Genomic DNA, 6,148 nt, shown 5'->3' with positions numbered 1-6,148 from the left:
CTGATGCCCCGGCCTGCGTTGAGCCTCCCCACCTGGCCCAGCAGCTCAACTCACTGGGACCCTCTAGATCTGCCCCCCCAGGCAAACCCAGCAGGCTCCCCGGGCGGAAGCCTGGAGAACGGGGGCCCGTGCCTGACCGCCTGCACCCACCCGGCAGCAGAGTGGGGAGCAAACGCACCATGCCGCACGGGGCCCGGGGCCGAGCCCGTCCTTCAGAGCCACCACCTCCCGAAGCGCGGCGCCCCACACGCCCCACCCCCGTGCCCCGGTGCCTCGGGAGGCAGAGACCCTGCCGGGAGCGAGCCGGCCGCGGGCACCCAGAGGGCCGCAGAAGACGATGCTGGCAATGAGCTTGCCCGCGGCTCCAACCGGAGTGTCACTTCACTGAGTCCGTTACCCTCATGACCCCTGAAAAAACCAACCTTTCGTAATGTAAAACCGCAGATCCGACTCCACCATCTTCTCCTCTCGAGAATTTAGTGAAGCAGAGATAATCACAGAAGGCGTAAAAGTGGACATCAAGGAATACTGAAGCAGGGAATTTTGAATCAAGCAGTGGGAGAAACTAGATTAACTGAAGGTCGATCTATCACCAGGGGCAAAGACGAGCGGCCGTCTGAGTCGGGGACACAGCAAGGCCGGTGAACTGAAGAACAGGCGGCTTCCAAGTGTTCCGGAACCTGCGCTAGGACTCTGCTCCCTACTACACCGCTGGCGTCCCAAGCGCTTGACGCACGAAGTAGGTGCTCAAGAAAGACTAGTCATGATCGCAGGAAAAGAGCTTGTTTGTACAAGGGAGGGTGAAGAGCTGCACGAGCTCGAGACGAGGTGCCCCTCGGGCCGCAGGACTCCTACTGTGGACCCTCCCTCGTCTCTCCAACAAGGGCAGTTGCTCCAGAGGCGGTGATGGCGGCCAGATGCTCGGGTTTCCGACAGACGTCGCCAGGAGCCCTGCACCTCGCCAGCTGTCAGTGAGGAGACCACGCTGGCTCTGAGGGGAGATGCGGAGCTGCGCGTGCACAGAGCAGCAAACTAGGAGGAGCAAGGACAGCCGGGGACCAGACCAGAGCAGCGGCTCCCCGGGGAGGCAGCAGGGCTGACCTGGACGGGCATGGACCAGAGGAAGGTCACCGGGCTGCCCGCCAGCTCCTACCGGCTCCGGGGAGAGGACTTTCTGGAACGGCCCAGCGGACGGCTCATTGGTAGCTTGAAAATATTTACGCCACAGAAATCGGCAAATGCTACACATCAGGGCCCTTCGCAACCCCGTCCCTCCAAACACACCAGCCGTGAAGGAGTTGCCCGCACAGAGCTACACCTTACGGGCTGTGAACTGTGCTGCACAGAAGCTAAATGCTGGAGGCGGGGGGCGCGGTTGGGGAGAGGGTCAGGGCTTGTTTTGGAAAAGGAAAAGGTGCTGAGACACATAGCGAAGTGAACGTCCAGTGTGTTGCGAGTAAAGAAGGAAGAAACGTAGAACATCAGGAAATCTATTAATGAAATTGCCATATTAACCGATCGGAGAGGACAGACCATACGACCGTCCCGACAGAAGCAGGAAAAGCTCACGAGATTCCACCGCTGGTCTCCCAAGAGCCTCTCAGCAAGCAGGCAGGGAGCCACGGCCTCGCTGGACAGCTGGTCCGTCCGCGCCCGGCGGTGAAGCCCGACGCCCGGGTGCCGAGTCAGAGCAAGAGGGGGCCTCCGACCACGGCCACCGTGCGCGTGCGGGCTGAGACCAGACGCCCGGCGGTGAAGCCCGACGCCCGGGCGCCGAGTCAGAGCAAGAGGGGCCTCCGACCACGGCCACCGTGCGCGTGCGTGCGTGCCGGGACCAGACGCCCGGCCCGCCGACGAGGACAAGGACGAAGAGCGCAGGAAACAGCAGCGTCTGCACGATCTGACCCTCTCCCCAGAAGACACGGGACGCAGTGGCACGTGGCGAGCCCGAGCGCCTTTCTGCGCAGCAGGAACAGTGGTCGGAAACTGCTCCGAACGGCCCCGGCCGGCGGTTCTCGTCCCCCAGCACAGGGCAGACCGCTGGGTGATGGCCGGGCCACCGGCTCCACGACTGGACAAGTACCGGCTCTCACTTCAAGCCGCACGGGAGCGAATTCCGCACGGACAACAAGCTAAGTGTGGGGAACAGACTATAAAACTGGCAGAAAAAATGAAAGAGGAAAGAACACTCCTAAGGCAGGAAAATGTTCTCAGACAGGACTGAAAACCCAAGTCATAAAGGAAAAGCCCAGTAGAGTTTCATACGTCAACCTTTAAAATCTCTCTTTGGGAAACGAAAAGCAGTCAAACCACAAGACCAAGGACAACCTAGGAGCACACCCAGAGCCATGTGAGAGGTCCCCGGGAGGAGCCTCAGGCCTCCCCGTCAGCCAGGGCTGCGGCTGCCTTCCCCAGCAACCCCAAGGCCCCCGCCCCACAGCTCCAGAACGCTGCAGCGGGGCACGAGGGCCCAGAACGCCCAGGAAGGAGGCAGCCGACCCGACGCTGAATCGCGGCGGCAGCGGGGACCCCGCCCCACCCGGAGCTCCGCAGGTCCCGTCACACTCCGTCCGTCCATCGCGGGCTTTCCTCTTCGGCCTCCTACTTGAAAGGACAGACTTAGAGGAGAGTCACGGTCGGGAGCTCCCCCGTATCCCCCGCCCCCTCTCCTACGTCTGCATCCCACAGCATCGCTGATAAATCACAGAATTAGGAAATCGACTCCAGCACGAGCTGTACGCGCAGCCCCCAGCTCTCCTCCTGAGACCCTCTCGGCGCCAGGACCCCATCCAGAAGCCATGCCACGTTCTGCCCTCGGCCACCTCCAGAAGCTCGTCCTTGGGCCCCTGGGCACTCAAGGAGCCTTGACTCAGGTCACTTGACTCAGGTCAGGTGTCGAGCCAGGCCGGTCTGCTGCCTGCTGGTGACAGCCCCGTGACTGTGACGTGCGTCTGGGGCGGGAATACCAGAGACGGGATGTGCCATCTGGGTAGGTGGAGGCCCTGGGTCTGATCACAGGGCGCGGTAACTTGCATGGCCCGGAGAAGGCGGCGTCTGCTGCTTTCTCCACTCTAGAGTTACCGTTTTTCCCTCTTTAATGAATAAGTAACTCGGGGAAGAGATACTTCGAGTCGGGGCCAGTATCCTGTTTCTCCTCAAACCTGGCCCGCGAGGCTGAGCCCCCGCGCCGAGCTGCTGGGGTGCCACGTGCCTCGCCAGACGCCGCACCGGTCGGGCTCTTCTGCCGGGACAGCGGCCCTCGGCCCAGTGCGCTTCCTTCTTTATGCCGCCACGGTTCCGCCCGGCGTGCAGCGGCGGCCGTCATCCTAGCCGGGGGCTACAAGCTGATGCTATCATCACACATTTCCTCACTCAGCTGGGCTCAGTGGGGCCCTCTGTGCCCCTTCCGGGCGGCCCCTGCTCCCCCGACATGCCGCACCCTTTCTGAGCGCGTCCTTCCTCTGCACACCAGCCGCACCCCCGTCAGGGAACCCCGTGGCTCTCCGGACAGGGTGGAGAAGGATGCTTGGGCGTGCTCGCGTGCCGGCCTTGCCAAGGACAGAGCTAGCACACACACACACACGCACACACGTGTATCTCTGCGTCTCCACACCCGCCCACCCCTGTGTGCATGAGTTAGACACCGTGGGTTTACACAGTGACCCGGTCCCAGCCCAGACGCACCGGGCCCTTGAGCCTTCCTCCGGGCCCCGGCACACTTGCTATCACTCCGTTCCGTGCACTCGCACTGCCGACCTGACCCTTGCAAGAAACAAAGGCACCGCTAGACTCCAGCCGCACAGAATCGAGCCGGAACGTGGCCTTCCGAGACCCAGCTAACCCGCGTCCTCCTGGCCCGTCTTCCGTGGCCGCAGCATCGTTCGTCCTACGGCAAGGTGTGCTGGTGCGTGGAGTCTGCGTTCGGCCCCCCACACCCTGGCGGGCTTCCTTACTTCATTCCAGGGCCTGCGGTTCCGAGACTCAGGCTGCCCTGATGTGTCCTGTGGCCCCACACGGGCAGCTGAGTCTACGCCCCCTCCCCACCCCCGACCACGGCACCACCTTCAGCTCAGCCTTATCCTGCCCACGTCCCTCTGGCAGGAAGGTGCGGCCACGCGGGCGTCTTCTTAGTGGAGGGCAGCGTACTAGCCACTGGCACTGTGGCCCACTCGCCTCTGTGTGTTCTGGACATCGCCCCGAATCAGTTCGCAGAGACTGTCCTCCACACGGCCTCTCTGGACGGTCAGCACACTCGCATCTCCCTGCAGCCAGAGGAGGACCCTCGGGCTAGACTCCGAGGAGTGGCACTGCTGGGTCAAGGCACGCGGCACGCGGGGCTCTGTAGGCCGAATGGTGGCTTGGACACGCCCAGCCGGGCGTCCCTGACCTCCTCCCCGACGGCGGAGACGGAGCGGATCAAACGCTGGGAAAGCGCTCAGCCGCGGGCCCCTGAGCAGCACACCGCACGCCGCACACCGGGCTGCCATCGCAAGGATCCCCAGCAGCCATGCTCGCCATCACCACCGTTTGTCCTGGAGGAGAAACGTTCACACTATTCAAGAAGCTCAATGCACCTCCCAGGGACCCAAAGAGCCGCCTCAAGTCTGAGCAGCGGTTTTAGCAGCGTGACCGTAACGAGACGCTTCGGGCTACACGCCGCCGCGAGGCCCACGGCCGCACAAGCACAGGCGCGCGGAGCGGGTCGGCCGGCGTCGGGAACGGCGTCACTCACGATCGCGCCTACTGCCCGGCCCAGCCACGGGGAACAGGCCTGCCGCACCCTGCGGGGGGTACTCGCCGGCAGCTAACGGAATCAACCGGGTCCGTTCCCCAGCACGGCGAACCCCATGTGGCATGACGGGAGCGGACACGGGAGAGGCCACACGGCCTGACTCCACATAGGTCTGTAGACGCAGGAAGGTCAGTGGCACTCACACGTGGTACCACGAGCACCGGAACATTCTGGGGGCGACGCAGGCATGGTAACGGCTGCACGGCCCAGGCCTCTGCGAGAATCACCGAGACCGCGGAGCGCACATCTCACGGCAGCCGCGGAGCACAGCCACACCCTCCTCACGGCAGCTCTGCCCGCTCGGAGCCGGCCCGCAGTCGGATCACGCCAGCCCCCGGCCGCACGCCTGCCCGTGGCCATCGGGAGACTCCGGCCGGAGCTCGCCCGTCACGCACAGCCCTGCCCTCTCCCGCCTCCTGCACCCATGGCGGGGCTCCATCCACGGGGGACGTCCCGCCTCAGAGTCTGGGTTCGCTAACGGAAGACACCTCCCTCTCCTACAGCAAGGCCTTCCGGAGAGACCCCTGAGTCCATCAAACACCCCTCTCCTACCCTGCCCTGCAAAGAGAGGGCTGATCCACGTGGGGAGCTTAGGGGGACTGGGCGGGACAAGGGGCACCGCACACGGGCTGTCAGCTCTCCGCCCCCCGCATCCCTGCGCTACATCCCGCTGGTTTGGTCCATACCTGCTGTTTCTATGGAAACACCAATCCCCTCTCAGTTTCGTCGGAGGAAGGAAACTCCAGGAGAGTAAAATGACCAACGACGTCACTCGTTCACGTGCTTTCTGTGACACAGAAAGCCCGAGAGCAGGAGTGAGGAGAGGTCACGGTAACCCCAACGCCCCCCGTGACGCCCCCGTGACGCCTCCCCGCGGCCGGACCGCAGCACACAGTGCCGCGACTGAGGTCCCCGTCTCAGCACATCCAACAGCTGCCGGAACCCGACAGGACTGATCCTCCCCGGGGCTTCGGGGACGGTCCAGTCTAGGCTGAACTCTGGGACCCACATGATTGCGGCTCTCAGGTCCCGTGACTGGGTCCTGGGAAGGCCGCCCTGGGTTCGGACTCTGGGCTCAACTCCCAAACCAGCTTGCCCCGCAGGCCGAGCCTCCCCCCCACAGCTCCGTGACAGGAGGGCCTTGAAGCATTTCGGGAACTTCCGAAGGAGAGTCAAGTCCTACCATATTAACAACAACAACAACAACGCGTCTGGGAAGCTGCCCAGCGAGAACGCCGCGCGGACGACGGCGCACACGGTCGGAGCCGGCGCCCGGGACGGGGTCGGGAGCCATCCCTCTGTCGCTTGGGTCGATCGCTGCAGGAAGACGCTCCGGACCATGAAGCCGGCACTTGC

Source organism: Mustela nigripes, chromosome 2 (genome assembly GCF_022355385.1).
Source record: "Mustela nigripes isolate SB6536 chromosome 2, MUSNIG.SB6536, whole genome shotgun sequence".
Lineage (NCBI taxonomy): Eukaryota > Metazoa > Chordata > Mammalia > Carnivora > Mustelidae > Mustela > Mustela nigripes.
This window is presented reverse-complemented; position numbering follows the sequence as displayed.